The following is a 21,612-nucleotide window of genomic DNA, read 5'->3' on the forward strand; positions in this document are numbered from 1 at the left end:
CATCTGGTACAGTGCTTCAAGTCACAGCTGACAAAGCTCAAAGTCCATATAGTGCCAGGGGTCAGACCGGAGGCTCCCACATCATGGACTCCAACCCGCTCTCTGGCCTTCAGACCACTTTGTAAGAGTAACTTCTTGGTGCTGGGAATGTAGCTCGGGAAGAGAGCACAGGCCTTGTGATGTATGAGGCCCTGGTTTGATCCCCAGCACTGGAAGCTCTGTCCTTTTACCTTCACAGGTCAAACTTGCTCACTGGAAAATAAAAGGCATGGCAGAGGAGCCAGAGCAATAGTATGGCAGGCAGAATGCTTGCTTGCATGCAGCTGGCCTGTGTTTGATCCCCAGCACCCTCCACTCCCCCAGCAGGGCTCCCTGAGCACAGAGCAAGGAGTAAACCCCGGGCACCACCAGATGTGCCTTTCCCCAACCCCCAACACACACACACACACACACACACACACACACACACACACACACACACACACACACACCATGGCAGAATGAAGACTATAGTGGAGTGGAGCCACCTGACTCAGGAAAGCCCAGTAGGACACTCAGATTAAAAGCCCTTGCAGGAAAGGACTCTAGTGCTCACAAACCTGAAGTTCAAATTCAGCTGCTTCAAAAAGAACTGAGCTGGAACGGGGCATCAAGTTAAAAATTCCTTACCAAGGGGCTGGAGCAACAGCACAGCAGGTAGGGCATTTGCCTTGCATGCGGCCGACCTGGGTTCGATTCCCAGCATCCCATATGGTGACTGAGCACCGCCAGGAGTAATTCCTGAGTGCAGAGCCAGGAGTATCCCCGAGCATCACCAGGTGTGACCCAAAAAAACAGAAAAAAAAAAGTCCTCACCAAGTAGTTCAGGGCCAGGAGAAAGCTCAAAGGACTTGAGCACATGTCTGCATGCATATGACCCTAGGTTCTATCCCAAGCACTCTTTGGCCTCCAAACACAGTGGGGTGTACCCCTGATGGTCCCCAGCACTGCTGGGGTGACCCAAAAAGAGAAATCAAAACAAAAATCAACAGGTCTCAGCTGGCAAGGTAGATCAAGTGGTAGAGCACAGGCCTAGCATGCTGGAGACAAGAGCCCTGGGCCCCTGGGTCCACCCCCAGCACCACCTGCCTCCAAGTGGCATCAGGTCAAGAAGCACTGCATCCAGGGGCCCAAGCACCAAACTGTCAGGCCAGAACCTCCGAGCTCACTACCACAGGAGTGGACCCAAATACTAGCTGCAGGCCCAGAGCCCGGAGATAGTAGAGCACAGTGTGACACCCGAATCCCACCTTACATTGCAGGATGAGTTTGATCCCTGAGTTACCCATGCCCTCCCACCTCCAACACAAAAATGCTGGGCTGGGAATGAGACCTAAATAAAAAATTTTAAAGGGGCCAGAAATGTGCTTCAGTGGCAAAACACAAAGGTGCAGGAGACCTGGGTTCAATCCTTGGCACAGTGGTGGGAAGGAAAGTGAGTAGAGTTAAAGCCCTTCAACGCGACTTTCATTGATAAAAATGCAATTGCTGAAAGTCTAAAGATCTTCAGTTATCTTATCAAAAGTGATATTAAAAGTTAATATGACAGGGCCAGAGAGATAGTACAGTAGGTAGGGAACTTGCCTTACAAGCAATGGCCTGGTTTGATCCCTGGGATTCCAGGGGTCTCCCAAGCTCTAACAGGAGGGGTCCCTGAGTGAAGACATAGGAGGAAGACTTGAACACCACAAAGTGTGGCTTAAAAGTCTGTGTGTGTGTGTGTGTGGTGTGTGTGTGTGTGTGTGTGTGTGTGTGAGAGAGAGAGAGAGAGACAGAAAAATGAAGTTGAATAAAGAAATTTTACTGACCTAAAACATTAATCTCTCAAAACAGAAAAGATGACAAAATACTTTTTGGTTTTTAAGTTTTCTGAACATTCAGAACTAAATTACAGAACCAGGGGAACAGTATAAGCGGCAAGGCAAGTTGTCTTGCACACGGCCCACCCAGAAGGATCCCAGCACTACATATCATCCTGCCAGAAATGGTCCCTGAGCACAGAATCAGGAGTAAGCTCTCAGTACCATAAGGTATGGCCCAAAAACAAAGCAGACAAAAATACAGAACTAAACTAAACACTACACAAAAATCTCTATGCTTGGGAGACTTGAGGAGGAAACTATTCCTAAGGTCACTTGCAAGGTGGCAATTTATTCATAACTCCATTTAATACATGTGCTATTTGCCATGTGCAGTTCTCAGGACAAGAAACGCTGTGCAGATTCAAGACTGACCTGGTTCCTGCCTTCACAGAATTTACAACAGTAAACACAGGAAATAATGCTGCAGTGCACTGTCTCTTCTTCCACAAGAACAGTAATGTAAAACATCCTCTTAGCAGGTTTTCATATAGAGTGTGGCTTCAAAGACGTTTATAACACATTAAAATATTAAAATGAGGTTTTTTTAATTTGCGATTTCCCAAGAGTTGTGAATTACTACAAAGGATACCAAACAGCCGTAAGAAAGAAGTGTCTGAAAGAAGTGTCATCATTGGGCTGAACCCTCTACGGTGAAAAGGAAGGAAGTATAATGAACAGTACACTTCAAAGGACAGGAAACCCATGAAGCTGGATTATGGGAAAGTGGTACAAGTGAGCAGAAAACAAATCACAACAGGAATTACAATTCATTAAAAAAAAATTGGAGTAGGGGGGAGGGAGGGAAACAGGGGGACACTGGTGGTAGGAAATGTACACTGGTGAAGGGACAGGTGTTGGAACATTGTATGACTGAAACCCAACCACAAAAACTTTGTGTATCTCAGTGATTGCATTTTTTAAAAATTAATTTTTTTTAAAAAAAGAAGTTTGGAGTGGGCCAGAGAGATAGCACAGTGGGCAGGACACTTACCTTGCACACGGTTGGCCCAGGTTCAATCCCAGCACCCCAGATAGTCCCCTAGGCCCCGCCAGGATTGATCCTTGAGTACAGAGCCAAGAGTTAAGCCCTGAGCATTGGCCCAAAAACAAACAAAAAGTGTGTTTAAGAAACCAGGAGAAGGGCTGGAGCAATAGCATAGCGGGTAGGGCGTTTGCCTTGCATGCAGTCAACCCGGGTTCGATTCCCAGCATCCCATATGGTCCCCTAAGCACCACCAGGAGCACAGAGCCAGGAGTAACCCCTGTGAATAACCGGATGTGACCCAAAAAGCAAAAAACAAACAAACAAAAAACCAGGAGAGAGCACAGTGGTTGGGGTACATGACTAGCATGTGCCCAGCCAGGTTTTCCCAATTGGCCCCACATGGTTCCTTAAGCACTGAGTAGGCAGGGTGCGGCCCTGAAGGCTGTGGCCCTGGGAGTACCCAGCACCACAAAGGCAGCCTGCGTTAACCCTGACCCCACAGGACTCTAGCAACAGCACACCCTCAGAAACTGGCACTACACCAGCCTACCAGACCAAGAACTGTTGATGGTCGACCGAGTTTGATCCCAAGCATCCCATATGGTCCCCTGAGCATCACTGGGCATGGCCCAAAAGGCACATAATAATGATGATTATGATGAGGATGCTGATGTCAGTGGTGATGGCTGTGGTATTAGGGGTCAGAGACATAGTAAAGCGGATAGGGCACTTGCCTTGCATGCAGCTAATATTGGTTCAGTTCCCAGCACCCCACATGGTCCTGAGCCCCCACCAGAAGTGATCCCTGATGCAGAGCCAGGAATAAGCCCGAATAAGCCCTGAGCACCACCAGGTGTGGCCCATAAAACAAAACAAATAAACAGGGGCTGGAGCAATAGCACAGCAAGTAGGTCGTTTGCCTTGCACTCGGCCAACCCGAGTTCGATTCCCAGCATCCCATATGGTCTCCTGAGCACCGCCAGGGGTGATTCCTGAGTGCAGAGCCAGGAGTAACCCCTGTGAGTCACCAGGTGTGACCCAACAAGGAAAAAATTAAATTATATTAAATTAAAAAATAAACAAACAAAAAAGAATAAAGGCATTCTCGGCCAAAGAACCATAGCATGGTTGTTTGCCTTGTATATGGCCACAGGGTTCAATCCCCAAGCACTACCAGCAATGAGTGATTCCTGAATCCCAATACTGCCAAGCATAACCCACAAAATTAAGGGTATTCTCATATTCAATTTCATTATCACAATTAAAAAAAAAATCAGAGCTTTTAACAATACCTACTATCAGGTACATTTTTATACATTTTTATAAGTATAAAAGTTTTGTCAAAAACCTTACTGAAAAATTAAAATGTATATCACTTGAATTTAATATTTAAAAATTTTTAATTAATATTTAAAAGTTAATTTTTTTAAAATCTATTTGAGGGGGATTGGAAGATATAGTACAGGGGTTAAGCCATTTCTAGTTTGATCCTTGGCACCACATGGCCCCCTAAGCACCCACAGTGCAGCCCTGGGGTACCTGAGCACTTCTGGGTATGGTCCTGGGGGTCCCCAAGCAATGTCAAGTTGGTCCTGGTGGTCCGTGGCACAACCTCTGGCCCTAGCATTGAACCACCAATCTGGTGAATCAAATATTCCTAAGCACAGCAAAAATAATCAATTTTACGGCTGGGGAGAGAGCTCAAAGGGCTAAAGTGTATGTTTTGCATCCAGAAGGCACGGGTTCTATTCCTGGCACTGAGTGGCCTCCTAAGCTCTGCCTCCTAAGCTCTGCCTACGGCATAGGCCAGTCTGTAGGGAAATTTTTAAAAGATAAAATCAAGTCTGTTTAGAAAAACCTATCTGGATGCAGTGTTTTACACAGACATAGACAAGAGAAGAGACATAGAAGGATCATTTGGAGGCAACAGAACAATTTATTTCAGATATGTGGTATAATATACACATGATTTACATACAACATGCATTTTTATTGTATTATGAATTGAATAAACCTGCTATACTGTTTTTTTTAAAAAAAGAGCAAAACCAAGTTTATATTGTATATTTGTGTTATAGAAATGTGCCTTGAAGACAGAACTTTTTTAAAGAAATCCTTGAGCACCACTGAAGGTTTCAGCATTAATGGAGCTGGCTTTTCTAAAACTCTAGTTTCAGTTTCCAAAATGACTTTCTCCTATTACTCGGCAAGACTCAACACTGGCAATAATTTTATGGCTATCGGTCACAATTAAAAATAAAATTTCCAAAGGAAAACAATGGGAAAGAGGTGGGGGTGTGGTGTAGATAAAGCAGAGTTGGAATATGAGTGTGCCCTCAGGACACCAGGGAGCTCCAATCACGAGGGGGGAGGGGCGGGAGAGGGGAAGCTGTCCCGAGAACAGACGCCAGCTCCATGGTAAAGGACGAAGAGGTACAGAGAGACAAGCCACAGGAGAGGAGGCTGGCCGTGGGGCCCCTTCTACCCAAACTCTAGTTCTGACTATTTTACATATTGGGATTTCTAGAAATCTTTCATTTGAACACAGGGCTCCAATCAAGTTTCAAAGCCAGGAGGTGATTTGGAGGTGATAACCAAACAAACACCATCACTGCAGAACAAGGTAAAGAAAGAGCCTTAGGCAGATGGATCTAGCAAGTTTTTTTACAGCATTAGGATAGAATGAGGCCGGAAGGACTGACTGGGACCTGTGGATGCTGTGGTGACAGCGGGGCATTCACACTGAAGAAGGGTCAGAGATGTAGCTCAGCAGAGGGGGCAGGGACATGTCCCCTGGACACGTAGGAGGCCCTGGGTTTGATCCCCGAAACTGCAAAATAAAAGGAAAAACCAAAAGGAAAACATTAAAGGGTTCAGGGGTTCAGATCATAAATAACTATAACACCATCCATTTTTCAACTGTCTAGCTTTAGCTACAAGGTCATATACTCCTGACTACTCTGCTTAATAGTAGAAATAAAGGAAATGGAATAATCACTAATTAAAAGAAAACCATATTTCTGGAAAATTCACCAACATACCCATTTTTAATTTTAAAGAATGCCTAACAATTTAATTAGAAGCTCCAATTTCTGGTTTAAAAATTAATAGACTCTGGCATATAAGCCAAACTTTTCATAATACTTAGCTATCAATTCAAAAGTATCAATTATACACAATGAGGACAGACTAATACAATAAAAGAGATGCTTGCTAGTGCCCCAGGGATAGTATCTTGCCAAAGAACCTGATAGTTTCGGAAAAACCCAAGTGAAACAACTTTCCACTCTGGTTTTTTTTGGGGGGAGGGGCAGGGGGTTAGGAAACTACTAACAACTCTGATTTTTTGTTTGTTTTTATTATGGGGCTACACCAGGTGGTGCTCAGGAATTAACTCCTGGTGGTGCTCGAGAGACCATATGGGATGCTGAGGAACAGAACCCAGTCACTATGTGTAAGGAAAGGGCCCTACCCTCTGTACTATCTCTTTGCCTTTACTCTGATTTTCTTAAAACTACGTAATGGTCCAGGAATGTAGCTCAGTGGTAAAGTGCACACTTCACATGTTTGAGGCTTTAGGTTCAATCCCCAGGCACTAAATAAATAAATAATGTATTGGGGGGGGGGTGTTTGGATGGTTTTGTTTGTCTGTTTGTTTGTTTTGCTTTTTGGGTCACACCCAGAGATGCACAGGGGTTACTCCTGGCTCATGCATTCAGAATTACTACTGACGGTGCTCGGGGAACCATATGGGATGCCAGGAATCGAACCTAGATCAGTTGTATGCAAGGCAAATACCCTACCCTACCCTCTATGCTATCACTCCAGTCCCATAAGTAATGTTTTAAGGCACACAAACAAACAAAAAAAAGGTGAAGTTTCATGATACCAATTGTCAATTCTTCAAGGATTTCAAGAGAAATAGTCAAAAGCACTCCTACAGAGTCAAGAAGATGATTCAAAGGACTCAAGAATATCCTCTGCATACAGGCAGCCCAGGTTTAATCTCCAGAACTACACAGTCCCCTGAGCACCAAATCAGAATAATCCCCCAAGAGTCAGGAAGATAGTCCAGGAAGTGAGAGCATGCACAGCCTTGCTGCTGCCTCAGCTTCAGCTTCACCCAGGTGCTACATATGGTTCCTGGAGCACAGCACAGGCCACTCCTGAGACTGAACCAGGAATAAGTCCTGAGTGCCAATGGGTGTGGCCCCCCAAACAAAGAAAAAATTAAAGTCATCCCCAGCACTGCCAGATATGGCCCCAAAACAAACAAAAAAGCAGGTTTGCAAGAACAAAAGTGGGGCAGGGGAAGGTGGAATTTCATTCACACGGTATTATTAGGTGTCTGCGCTTCCCTAATAACAAATAGTATGTGGGCATTAAAAATAATACAGATTATGTTTGCTATTACATCCTTCAGTCATTCTCAAAGTGCTTAACTACTCAACTCTGATCCTTATTTCTGTCAAATCTGTTGTGTCTCTGTAACTGGACATCCATACCTATATTTCATAGGTACAGACCATAATAATCTAAAATATAAATCATATAGAATTACTATGTAAACCACTGAGCCTCTTTAATACTCACATTAATATTCCATTAATACAGAAGTAACAGTCAAATATGGCAAAATTCCAACTAATAATAACTGGTAAATGAGTCATTGAATAATCATGCCTCTCAGCCAGGTAAACGGCTTGTTTATAACTAGGACACTCAGACTTTTCTGGTTAAGTGTCCTGGAGAGGCCAACATTGTGACATCAACATCACAGAAAGGGACCCGACCCCTCACAAAACTCTCTCCCTAGAGCCCTGACTACACTGACTTTCATCCCTGTCTTCCAACCTACAGTCACACCCAGCTTCTATGCCCTGCATCCAATAAAGAACCATGTAGGTCCTTAACGCACAGAAGGTGAATCTGGACCTCACAGCTCTGGGGGCAACAAAGAGTCCGTCTAAGAAAAGTAAACAAGTTTTGGACTATGCGATTCTGTAACCAATACCTACCTGCTGTAGAAATTCTTATAAAAATGTATATTCTCAAAACCTCTGACACATGTCACAACATGAATGACCTCTTGAGGACATTTTGACTGAAATGAACAAGCCAACAGAGGTCAAATGCCATGTAATTCCACTTATATTAGATAACTAATCTGGTGAAATTCAAAGTTAGAGTAAGGAAGCTGCATTGTACCCACTTGACTAGTTCAATCCCTGGCACTATACATGGTCCCCCAAGCACCTCTAAGAGTAAGCTCTGAACACTACTGGTTACAGTAAAAATAAATAAAATTCACCTTTATAAGTATAAATTTAGAGGTGGGGGATGTAGTTCAGTGCTAGAACATTTGCCTTTCATGTGTTGAGACTCAAGAGTTCAATTTCCAGCACCACAAACACAAAAACGTATAATAAAAACATATGTGCCAGGGAGACAGTACAGCGGCTAGTGTGCATGCCTTGCATGCAGCCAAACCTGGCCTAGTCCCTGCACCACATAGCGCATTGCCAGACAGAGCCCCTAAGTCCTGCCAGATACAGTCCTGGGAGCCCCCAGCACCACAGGGCCCTGAAATAAATAGATAAACTGGGGTGTGACTAAGTGGGTTCCTCACATGTGTGAGTCCCCAGACACCATCCACAGTATTAAAATTAAAAAATTAAATATCAAAAGTGACAAATTTAGATTATGTATTTTATTCACTGTATGTATTTTGTATTTGTATTTTATTCTGTATGTATTTTATATATATTTTGTATTATGCATTTTATTCACTAATTTATTCACTATATCACTGACATCCCGTTGTTCATCGATTTGCCTGAGCAAATGCCAGTAACGTCTCCATTCGTCCTTGTCACGTACTAGTGTAGCCTGATTGCATATTGGGGGCTCTTCCAGGGTCAGGGGAATGAGGATCATCATTGTTACTGTTTTTGGCATAGAGTACAGTACTACCTGGCAAGGTAGCTTGCCAGGCTCTGCTGTGCGGGCGGGATACTCTCAGTAGCTTGCTGGGTTAATTTATTAGAGTAATAAAAATTTATCACTCATTGTTTACAAGGATCGAGACAGGTGATATGTTAAGTGTATCAGTATTGGGGTCACACAGCTCAATGGGAGGAACACATTTTGCATGGAGGAGGCCCAGGTTCAGTCCCCAATACCACATGGTCCCCTGAGCACTGCTAGGAGCAATCCTTGAGCACAGAGTCTTGCGTAGTCCCTAAGGACACTGGAAGTAGACAAAAAATTAAAACTAAATGTGTATCCATGTTATTACTACTTCAAGAATATTTTATAATAACATGAATAAATGTTTGTCAAAAGGGTATTTTAAAATTATGATTCCAGAGGCTGGAGTAGGTAGGACATCACCTTCCATGCAGCTGACCCAGGTTCTGTCCCTGACATCCCATATCACCCCTGAGCACTACTAGGAGTAATTCCTGCGTGCAAAGCAAGGAGTAGCCCCTGGGAATCACTGGAATTGCCCAAAAACAATCAAATCAAAATTATGATTCCAAAAGTTATCATATTATACTTTTGCCATGAAAAAGCATATTTTGGGACCGGAGCGATAGCACATGCATGTGGCTGACCTGGGTTCGATCCCCGGCATCCCATATGGTCCCCCAAGCACTGCCAGGAGTAATTCCTGAGTGCAAAGCCAGGAGTAACCCCTGAGCATCGCTGGGTGTGACCCAAAAAGCAAAAAGAAAAAAAAAGAAAAAAAGAAAAAGCATATTTTATAGAAACTGATCCACAAGAAGGAACATTAGCAAAAGCTAAGAAAATAAATATTCTAACCCAAGTAATAAATTAGCATGAGAAGAAATGAAAAACCAGTGGAAACTCAACAGATCTTACACAGAACAAATATTGCAGAACAGCCACTTCAAGTATTATTTTAAAACTAGAGTAAATAATAATAATAATATTGGGAATTAAAAGTATTTGTTGGTTAGCACTCTCAACTGAACTTTAGTTAAAATAACTCAAGCTATTTTAATAAGTGCTAAATTTCTCAACCTTTCTTGGGTTGTCATTCCAATTATTGTCCTGTACTTCCAGCAGCTGACAAACCACCTTCTCTCATCTAAGACCCTCTCCCAATGTCATCTCAGACCAAAAACCGACTTTCCCAGACCATGTAAGTACTCTCACCTGCCCTATCCATCCCAAATCTGTCTGGTTACAGTCGTCCTGCTAGAATAAGCAACATCACAAAAGAATCAATATATGCAGCCCTATTTGCCACATAAAAATGCTCCATTACAAACAGTTCTGACATTACTATCAAAACACCAAGTTCAACAGAAACTTGACATAAAAAACAATGCACTTTTTGTTTTTAAATAAAGTCCTTGAGTGATCACCTAAGATTTTTTTTTTTTTTTTTGCTTTTTAGGGTTCACACCAAGAAGTGCTCAAGGCTTGTTCCTGGATCAGTGTTCACAGGTCACTCCTAACATACACAGTGCCAGGGTTCTAACCTGGGTCAGCTGCATGCAAGACAAGTACCTTACCCACTGTACTATCTTTCTGGCCCTCACCTAAGAGCTTTAGATGATCTAAAGGAAACAGAATAAAATTATGAATATCCTTGAGTAAAAAACTAAAAAAAGGGGCTGGAGCGATAGAACAGCAGGTAGGGTGTTTGCCTTGCATGTGGCCAACCCAGGTTTGATTCCCAGCATCCCATATGGTGCCCCGAGCACCGCCAGGAGTAATTCCTGAGTGCATGAGCCAGGAGCAACCCCTGTGCATCGCTGGGTGTGACCCAAAAAGCAAAACAAACAAACGAACAAAAAAAACCTAAAAAAATAATCACACAGGGACATTCCAGTAGGACACTTCCCTTGCATACTGCCAACCCTGGTTCAATACCTGGCACCACATGTGGTCTCCCCTAAACCCTACCAGAAGAGATCCCTGAGAAAGAGCCAGGAGTGAGCCTTGAGCACTGCCACATATAGCCCCAAAAGCAAACAAAATACCCCCACCAATCATACTATAAAAATATTCAGGTGCCGGGGGCTGGAGCAATAGCACAGAGGGTAGGGCATTTGCCTTGCATGCAGTCAACCCGGCTTCGGTTCCCAGCATCCCATATGGTCCCCTGAGCACCGCCACGAGTAATTCTTGCGTGCAAAGCCAGGAGTAACCCCTGTGCATCACTGAATATGACCCAAAAAGAAAAAAAAAAATCCAGGTGCCTCTGAGTTATAGGCAAAGGTTTATAATCAAACACTTTGCTTGTTTATTTGAGGGCCACATCCAATTGTGTTCAGGGTGTGGCCCCTGACCCAGTGTCCCATCTCTCCAGCTCTTATAATCAAACTCTCTAAAACTTCTGCAGTGAAGTCATATTTTTCTATGAACTTGTCTTTGTTCTTATTCTCTATGCCACTGTCATAAAACTTAAAAATGAACTTGCAAAACCTGACCACATCCTTTCTATTTTAAGTCTTTTTCCAATGGGGCTAGTACAGCTTAAGTGAAGAAGCATAAAGTCAGATCAAAATCCCACTCCCTGAAGTCTAATGGTTCAGAATCTCCCAGGTAACCAAAATCCCCAGAGACTTCTACCCAATTTAACGACTATGTATAAGGAGAAGTATTTTTTCAATTATTAAGTATGCCAATTACATAGCAAATGCTTTGACTAATAAAATACCCTACTATAATAAAGCAGTATCATTTACTATTACAGGTTTTTTATTTTATTTAAATTCTTCTGAAATATTAATGAATAAATCATTACAGAAAGTAAGGTCTCATAAAATTATAAAACTTTTTGGTGGGTCAGAGTAAATAGTACCATGGGTATATTTTTATTACTCATTTTCAGGGGCTAGGGCACTTACCTTGCACATAGCCAGCCAGGGTTCAATTCTGGCACCCCATAATGGTCTTCTCCATTTGGGGAACTGTAGTCATTCATTTAATATGAACATAGTATGGTTATAATAGCACTGCACTCTAGCACTGTCGTCCCATTGTTCATCGATTTGCTCAAGTGGGCACCAGTAACATCTCCATAGTCAGACTTGTTGTTACTGTTTTTGGCATATCTAGTACGCCACAGGTAGCCTGCCAGGCTCTGCCGTGTGGGCAGGATACTCTCGGTAGCTTGCTAGGCTCTCCAAGAGGGAAGGAGGAATAGAACCTGGGTCGGCTTCGTGCAAGGGAAACGCCCTACTCGCTGTGCTATCGCTCCATACCATGGTTATAATAAAAACAAAAAATAATAAAATCTGGATAAATTATCAATTTTACACATTTTTTCTCCAGTGGGGGGCCTCCAGACAATCTACCAGTTCAATGCAAGGGCCAAGGGATGCTGCTAGGGTCCCTCAGTGCTGTCCAGGACTACCTGGGGCTCCAAGGCGGTGCTCTGGGACTGTCAGGACTGCACCTGTGATTCCTGGGGTACATGCTGAGTCAGGGATCAAGTCAGAGTTGGCCATATGCAGAGCACATGCCTTAACCCCTATACTCTCTACCTACCCTCTATACATTTTTAGAGGCAAATTACATCTGCTTCCACACCACCATTCTGAAGGTAAACCCATCTAATTACGACTGTAAAAGGAAAAACACCCTACAGAGGCAGTAAGACCACGAACAGGAAGTGTTTAAATGAGAAAAATCAAATGCTTAGAAATATTCCAAAAGAGAAAAATCCTTTTCATATGAATTTTACTTAACCTACCTATCTCAAATTTGTATCTTAAAATTTGTAATAACGTTTAAGCTAAATGTATTATAATGCAAAAGCTAAAATCTAAAAAGTCAAAATGGTGAATAATAAAATGACCAATTATTCTCTTTGCTGGTGATGCTATTAATCTTTAGATAGATAGCATCTAAATTTAGGTAGAGCAACTAAATCCAAATTTAGTTGCTGATCACTGGCTAACTTAAGCACAGAATAGAATTACTGTAGGTGAAGTACAGTGGGTAGGACACTTGCCTTGCACACAGCCGACACCAGTTCAATCCCCAGTATCCCATATGGTCCTTTGAGCCCCACTAGGAGACATACCTGAACAAAAAGCCAGGAGTAAGCCATGAGCACTGCCAAGTGTGGCCCAAAGCAAAAAAAAGAAAAACAGGAGTATTTAGCAGAATCATTTCACAAAAGAACTCTATAACTTTGTAGATCATGCCCCATATATCCCATATATCACAAGTCTGAGGCAATTCCCAATGTTCTATTACAAAGAATAAAAGACAAAGACCTATATGAGGAAATAACTAAAATCCACTTACAAATTCTCACTCCTCTCCTTTAGTAGGGAAACAAGATACAAAAATAAATTAAAAAGCATTTGTGAGAGGATATCCAAATTGCTTTAGTGGAGAATATAAGAAACAAATTCCTGGATGTCTAATATAAAAAAGTATCTTAATCATATTTAATGTTTTAATCACCTAATATAATTTTTAATTACCTTTTGTTTTTCTTTTATTGCAAGAGTTTAATGACTTGATAAACCAGGTGAATATCATGCACATATAAATCAACTTAATTGATGTCATTTAAAAGGTTGTTAAAGCTTTATACCCATTCTTTAATTCACTGAACTAAAAAAAAAATCAATTTTCATTCAATATTTTTTCAGCAAATTCTAAGCTTTCAGGAACTGATTCATCTACTGACACCATAAAACTCTAACTTGCTGGGAAAGTTCATGATTCATCCTTCAAACCCACGGTCTGCAAATACACCTGTACTCCAAAAGCAGGACAGATGAATACCTGGCCTGTGACCACAAATATTTCTAAGAACCACAAGTCCAAACCTACATATTATTGCCTCAGCTAAAAAAGTGATCTTCTGAATGAGAAGTCCCCCAGATCAGTTTTATTCTAGGTAGTAAAAAATAAGAGGCTTTAGGATCCCAGTAAAAATAGCCATAACACCAAGTTTACACACAGTTGCCGTTCAGCTTAATTATTAACATTGCCATCTCTCACCCTCAAAGGGCCTTGTTTTGAAACAAAACACACCAGTGGTGACAGAAGTCAATGATGGTAGCTTAGGGAGTGAGGAGATAGAGTGGGAATATGAAGAGAGCCCTTTGGGAGCATGAAAAATCTGCATCTTGATCTGGGTGTGTTTATCGGGGCATACACATATGGAAAAATTCACTGAATTGGGGGTCAGAGAGATAGTACAGGGGTTAAGGCACTTGTCTTGCATACAGCCAACCCCAGTGGATCCCGGGAATCACACATGGTCCCTTGGTGCCACCAGGACTCTTTTCCCTGAGAACAACAGGGTGTGGCCTAAACACCACCCTCCCTCAATAAAGGTCATTGAATTGTACTACTAAGATCTTACTGGAAGTTATTCCCAAGTAAAACAATTTTAAACACATTTTTAAATGTATGTACGATCACATTTTAAAATTATGCATGTAAGGGTAATTAAAATTATCCTAGATACAGCTACCAAGATTTTTTTCTAAGTATATTTTAGTAGCTGCATAATGACCACTTTTATGGACTTCCTTTCAAAATGTGGGGCTAGAATGGTAGTAAGCAGCAGGAAGATGCCTTGCATATATAGGGTTGACCTGGGCTCAATCCCTGGTATCCCATTTGGTTTCCTGAGCCTCACCAGGAGTGAGAGCTGAGTGCAGAGCCAGGAGTAAACCCTGAGTGCACAGCTGGGTGTGCACCTACCCAAAAAAAATTAAAACTACAGACTGTGACTCTTCAAAAAATATTTTATTTTAAAAAGTTGCAAAGGAACTAGAGGGATAGTACAGTAGGTAGGGCACTTGCCTTGCACTTGACCATGCTAGTTCAATCCCAGCACCCCAAATGATGCCCAAGCCCACCAGGAGTTATCCCTGAGCACAGAAACAGGAATAAACCCTAAGTACCACCAGATGTAGCCCAAACACCAAAATAATAAGTAAAATAAAAAGCTACCAAGGGGACCAGAGAGATAGTACAGAGGGTCGGACACTTGCCTTGCATACAACCAACCGAGGTTCAATCCCCAGTACCCCGTATGTTTCCCAAGTACTGCCAGGAGTGGTCCCTAATCATAGAGCCAGGAGTAAACCCTAAGCACCACCAGGTGTATCCCAAAAAACAAAATTAAATTAAAATATAAAAAGAACTAAAAGCTGCCCAAGTCCAGAGGAGCGGTACAGTGCTTAGAGAATCTGTCATGAGTGCCACATCCACTGAGCTCAGGCCGGGCAGCTGTGCTGTGTGACGGCGGGCACCACAGGCGACTGCAGCAGAACTGCAGCCGGTGCGTGAACACCCAAAGAAGGGGCGCCACCACGGTGAACAATGAACCTAAAACGAAGTGCAAGGGCCACGGCCAAGAAGAACAACTTTTGGTGAGCACTTGGGTGGACACAACTATATGTGCCTCAACTAGGAGTGTGACCACCCGCGAACAGTTGCATGCACCCCGGCTAAAGTTGCAAGCACGACAAGTAAAAAGTGCAAATCTCAGTGAACAAAAAAAAAAGGACAAGCACCAAGCCAGACCTATAAGCCCCTATCACAGCAACATCAACAACTTGACGAGAGTGGTTAATGTTTTTCAAGTAGGAATAGCGAGGAATATCTCTTAAAGCAGAGAAATTAAGAGTCGCCGAATTTTATAAGTGCAAATAAGGAAAAGCAAATCGGTAAAGGCTAAGGTACCCGGAGAGGGGTGGCGGGAAGCACTGACTGATCTGAGTCAACGACAAAGGTAGTAACAGGGCTGCTTCCTGATCTTAGGCCACTCCCGTTTCCACCAGGCCGTTACTTTCCTGACAGTGTAAACAAATCTGAACTCTGGGGCTACCTGCCGCCTAGAAGAATCCAACCTCTGCCTCACAAGCCCAGCTCCCCGGGCCCGGCGGTACACGCGAGGGCTCAGAGGTCCCTCGTCCTCCGCAGGCAGCTGGCAGGCGGACAATCCGACGTCCGGGGCGTTCTGCTTCCCATGCACCGACGTCCCTCTGACAGCTGCCCATCGCGGTGGGTGCGAGAGTCGGCAGGGACGGACTTGGGCTCCCCCGTGACTTGGTCCTCAAAGCTGTGATCGCCGCTGAGCAGCAGTCGGAAAGCACCAGCACGGGCTTGGAGGGAGCCGCGCGAGGACCCTGCGCCAACCAGAAAGCGCCCTTTCTCCCGCCGGGGGTGCCCGAGTGCGCGGCCGGCCCCCGGCGAGCGCGGCGGCGGCGGCTCCGTCCCACACCCGCGCCTCCCGGGCCGACCTCTCGGAACAAACTTAGCGTGCACCCCTTTCCGCGGGAATTTATTTCCTCGCCTCCCCAGGCGCCTCCGCTCCCCGCGGAGCAGGCCTCGCTTCTCAGGACCCCGCGCCGCGCCTCGCCATCGCCGCCGCCTCTCCGGGTCCCGGGCGAGGGCCTCCGGGGCTCGGACCTCGGGACGGCCCCGAGCCCGGGCGGCGGCAGGTCCGCGCCGGGCCGGGCACGGCGGGTTCCGGGCGAGCCCACGGCCCGTTCGCGCGCGCGCCGCCGCCGCCGCCGCCAGGCCCGACACGCCGCACCACGCCGGCCCGAAGCAACCGGTTGTAGCGGCCGCTAGACGCGCCGCCAGCGGCGCGGCGGCCGCCGCCTCGGCCCTCGGAAGTTGGGACCCGCGGCGCGGGGGGCGCGCCCCCGGCCCCGGCTGCGGGTTCGCGCCCCGACCCCGGAGCGAGCCCGGGGGGCGGGTCCGCGGGGGCTCGGCGGGCGGGAGCGCGGGGCGCGCGGGGAGGGGCGGCGCGGCGGGCCCGGCGCGCCGGGGAACTTGGGCGCCCGCCCGTGCCGCCGCCCGGCCACCCCGCCCTCACGCCCGCCCGCGCGGGCCGGCCCGGACGCGGCGCTGCGCCCGGGCGCGCTCGTGCCGGCCCCGGCGGCCGGTGCGCGGGGGCGCGGAGGCGCGCCAGGCCGCGCGCGGGCGCCGCGCTGCCCCCCGCCCCGCCCCCGCCCCCAACGTGCCGCCGCCCGTTGGCGCCTCAGCCCGCGCGCCCGCCGCCCGCCGGCGCCCGGCCGCGCTGGGGTTGGCAAAGTTGTGCGGCCGCCTGCCGGGGGGCGCCGCGCCGTGCCCGCCGCCGCGCCGCCGCCGCCCCTTCAGGCCGCCGCGCGGGAAGGCCCAGCCGGGCGGCCCCGCTTTTTTACCTGCCGGGAGTTTTCCGCGCGCGCGCTCGCTCGCTCAATCGCTCCTCTTCTTTGCCCTTCTCTCGCGCTCGTTTTTCTCGCTGTTGTTCGGTTTTGGGGTGGTTTTTGTGTGTGTGTTTCTTTCTTTCCTTCTTGGCGCTCCCCCCACCCCGCGCGGGCGCGTTCCTGGCTCGCGCCGCCCGCGCTCGCCCGCTCGCGCCCTCCTTCCTGCTGGGCTCGGCGGAGCGGGGCGGCCCGCAGCTCTCCCCGCCCCCCTCCACCCGCGCTCCGGCGGAGGCGGCGGCGGCGGCGCTCCGCGCTCCGACTCATTCCAATATGGCACAGGCGCAGAGCGCATGCGCCCGCGCCCCCCCCCCTCCCCGCACCCGCGCTCCTCCCTGCAGCCCGCGCCCCTCGCGCCGCGCGCGTGGCGTCCCCCCGGCCGGGCCTCCTCGGCCGCCCGCGCGCCCGGCCGCCCGGCCCCCGGGGCGCTGGGGACGCGGGCCGGGAGATGCAGCGCCGTCGGCCCGCGCCGCCCCGCGGGGGGCCCCCCGCTCCGGCCCACAACTTGTCGCGGACACCTGGAGGGGGCCGCGGCGTTGGGCACGCGGCGGGGCCAGCCGACCCCGACGACGCCGCGGCCCCGCGCCCACGGGCCCCTGGGCGGGCGAGACGCGCGCCCGGACCCCCGGCCGCCCACCCCTGGCCCTCGCTCGGACCCGCCCGCGAAGGGCCTCCCCGCCCCGCGCTTCACCTCGGCGGCGGGACCGAGGCTCGGGGCGCGGGGCACAGTCCCCCGGGGCGCCGCGGGGGTCCGGGCCGGAGCCCTGCGCGCCGCTGTCGTCCGCACGTGACCGCCGCGGGCAAGATGGCATTAGCGGGGGGACGGACGGCGCGGCGGCCGCGGCATCCCGGCGCGTGTCGCCGCGGGAGGGGACGGCCGCCACGCGCGGGGCCCACGGCGACCGCACTCGGGCGCGCCCGCGGAGCCGGGGGAGGGCACCCAAGTGCCCCCTGTCTGCCACGGGAGAGTCGCGACCCCGGCGCGCCCGCGGGCTCCGCGCTTCCGCAGGAGGCACCCTGTCAATCCGCGCTTTCCTGCCGCTCGGGCCCCCGCGAGGGGGCAGCGGGACGGCTCCCGAATCGGGCCGGGCGTCCCCAGACGGCTCCGCAGCCCCGGCCCGTCGCCCGCGAGCGCAGGTGCGAATGGGGCACCCCCTGCCCCGCCTGCTCTGGAAAGTTCTCTCCGGAAGGGAGCCCGTGCGCCACCAAGATCCCGGAGTGCCCGGACGCCTGCGTCCCGGGAGGACGTCTGGGACGGGACCGCCGAGGGCCCTGGTCTCTCTCGAGGGAGGCGACCTCCGGCTCTTGACCATGAGGAGTGGACGGTGTCGGGGCCCCGGCTGCTTCCCGCTCACCCCCCACTGCGCTGGGAAATGTAACCCCCACTTAGAGGAAAACTTGTTCAAAGCCACTCGGCTAGCTGGATTTGAATCCAGATTTTTTTAATCACCACTCCAGACCCCTGGAGGATCAGAGAGCAAAAAGAAACAAGTGAAAGGGCTAAAGTAGCCATCGCACTACAGAATTGCAACTTTTCACGCACAAGTGTTTTTACCTAATACACGTCTTTACATAGTTGCAACTATAATCCTCTTTTGTTCACAAAAGTAACTTCTAGAGAGAGGAACTCAGAATTCAGGGGCAGGCAGTGGTACCTTGCAGGGATCTAACTATGGGGTCCTGGGTGCAACTATGACTCCAACACCTTTGACTCATCTCGCTTGCTCCACATAACTACATCACTGTTATATGTGTGTGTATATATATACATATATGTATATATATGTGTGTGTGTATATATATATATGTATATATATATATATATACTTGGGGGAGGGTTGACAGGGATCAAACCCAGGGCCTCACATGCAAGGCAAGAGCTAGGTTCTTTGCAATTGTTTACTAATATAATCTTTAATTCTGCACTTGGAAGTTCCTGGATGTTGACTAACCAACCAGAAGACAAAGAGGTGAAATAGTCTTAGGGAATTACACTCAGCAATGCTCAGGGGTTACTCTTAGCTCTGCACTCTAGAATAACTCCAGGTGATGCTCTAGGATTTTGGGATGCCAGAGATCAAGCAAGCAAGAAAAGCACCCTACCCGCTGTATTACTGCTCCAGCCCCAGGGGCAAGTAGTCTTGCTTCTTGGTTGCAAGTAACTTTTCCAAAGAGTAGTCTCTCTTCTACCTCATCCCAGAAACATGCTTGAAGGGAGTTAATACACATTTCAACTTGTCATTCTGTGTGGGATTTTTTTTTGGTTTTTTTTTTTCTTGAGGGGGAGTGTTAGTTTTGTTTAGTGCTAGCAAACTGAACCTTGTGCCCCACACCCCATCTGATAGTCTGTGTAACTTTTTCTTTTTCTTTCTTTTTGTTTTGGTTTTTGGGTTTTGGGCCACACCCGGCAATGCTCAGGGGCTACTCCATAAGGGGATACTAGGAATAGAACCTGGGTCAACTCTTTTGTATGGCAAATGCTTTACCCACTGTACTGTCTCTCTGTGCCCTCCCCACCCCTGACCCATGGTCTCCTTTCCAAGAGTTTCCTACAATTTTATTCACATGAAATTCTTTCATTGCAGGCTGGAGCAATAGTACAATGTTAGGGCGCTTACCTTCCACTTGGCCAACCTGGGTTTGATTCGCTAGTACCTTATATGGTCCCATGAACCCACCAGGAGTGATCCCTGACTACAAAGCCAGGAGTAAGCCCTAAGCACTGCTGGGTGTACCCCCCCACCAAAAAATGCCAAAAATAAATAAATTTTTTAATGATCATTCCAAGTTTGTTTTGCTATGTGAAATATAATAAGGATGTAACTCAACACCACCAATCTTTATTGCTTTTGCAATCACCACTTACTAAACCATTCTTCCTTTACCCCTTGTTTAGTAAAATCTACATTTATGTAAGATTTTTATTTTGGTTGGTCTATTTCTGTATTCTTCATTTTCTTTCATATACCTCAGTTTGAGCAAATGCCATATGGATCTAAATATTTATTTTTTAAAAATAGATGGAGAGATGGCTCAAAGGACTAGAGAACATGCTTTGCATGCAAGAGGCCCAGGTTCAACCTCCAGTACCACATGGTCTCCTGAGCATCACCAGGAACACTGGGAGTCATCCCTGAACACTGCCAACTATAACCCAAAAAATTCAAAATAAAAATAAGTTCTAATTTGCATGTATGTAAATATATGTGCTTGGAGGACCATGTAATGCTGGGGATCAAACTAGGGTCCTCTGCATGCAAGGCATACACCTACAGCCCTGTACTCTCCTGGGACACAGAAAACAAATTTCACTACCCCTCTCATTCAGTTACTTGACCACACATGGGGTCACAGCTCACAACTTAAGAAGCTAGGGACTGGACAGACAGCACAGGATTTAAGGCACTTGCCTTACCAGGTTCAATTCCTGACACTGCATCTGACACAATCCCCCTGCACTGCCAGAGTGATCCCCTAAGCACAGAGCCAGGAGTAAATCTTGAGAACTTCCAGGTGTGTGGAAGCCAAGGACTATACTGTGTGAATCCCTTATCCTCTAAAACTTTGCCTGCTACTTCTAAGCCGGCTTGCTCCTGCTGGTAATCTTTGACTCAGTCTCCTGACTGAGAATAAATCAGAGTGTGGAATTGTTTCCAACTTAAGAAGAACTTAGAGGATCGGAGTGATAGTACAGAGGTTAGGACGTTTGTCTTGCACATGGCTGACCCAGGATCGAATTCTTGTCTTCCAGGCTGCCCATTAGTCAGTTGCCCCACTGTCACCGACAAACAATGGCCTCATGTCAGCGCAACTCAAGCAAGCCACAGAATGAATTTCTATTGCTAATTATCCAAGTAATCACCATGCAGGTGGCCCTGGCACTGCCATAAGTCTTCCCAAAACCTGCCCTGTTACATCTCCATGTCTTGGCTCCTAACCACCCTCCCTCTCATTCCTGGCATCCATCACTCGCCCCCTGCGTTGTAAGAGAAAAGACAGTAGGTAAAGAAAAAAGAGAGAGAAAGAGAGAGTAAGAGAAAATACAGTGAAGAAAAGACTGTAAGAGAAAAGACAGCATGTAGCCTGAGCTCAGGTCCAGGGTGAATCACCTGTGATGAGACTTTATTTGGGGGGATCCTTTACCTCTCTGAGTCTCAGTTTCTGCTTCTATAAAATGGAAATGAAGTCACCCATTTCATTCACTGAGAATCCAAGAACACATATTCATAGATACTGTTTGCACAGAGTAAAGCACAACAGAAACAGAGAAATAATTGACTAAGCCCCCAAACCACCTTCTAGTATCTCGCCAGTTTCGTCTTTATTCACTGAGGCACTTAGCTGACTTTTCCCCAGTTGCCTACTAGGGGAAAAGTCCAAACCTCCTGACTCCACGTCCATTTTTGAGTGCCACAGAGCCGTGACCCGTTTCTTTCCCAGAGAACCCTCTCTGCCTCCACAGTCTGCTTTCCCCACTCAATGGGGAGTGAGGGAGTAATCAATGGACAGAAATGGA

The 21,612-nt window shown here is 47.4% G+C and overlaps 1 protein-coding gene across 3 annotated transcripts in view; it reads right to left on the minus strand.

Annotated features, from left to right (window-relative positions):
- Window positions 1–17,344, minus strand: part of SFMBT1 (Scm like with four mbt domains 1) — a 127,302-nt gene extending 109,958 nt beyond the window's left edge. Inside the window, exon 1 of one of the 3 annotated variants that reach the window (XM_055136228.1) lies at window positions 17,055–17,344. The gene's annotated coding sequence lies outside the window, so the exon portion shown is untranslated. Of the gene's footprint in view, window positions 1–12,952; window positions 12,985–15,730; window positions 16,361–17,054 lie in introns of those variants that run through there. The other 2 variants (XM_055136229.1, XM_055136230.1) reach the window with 2 other exon arrangements.
- Window positions 17,345–21,612: the final 4,268 nt, after the last annotated feature.

Source organism: Sorex araneus, chromosome 4, assembly GCF_027595985.1.
Source record: "Sorex araneus isolate mSorAra2 chromosome 4, mSorAra2.pri, whole genome shotgun sequence".
In the NCBI taxonomy this organism is placed as follows: Eukaryota; Metazoa; Chordata; class Mammalia; order Eulipotyphla; family Soricidae; genus Sorex; species Sorex araneus.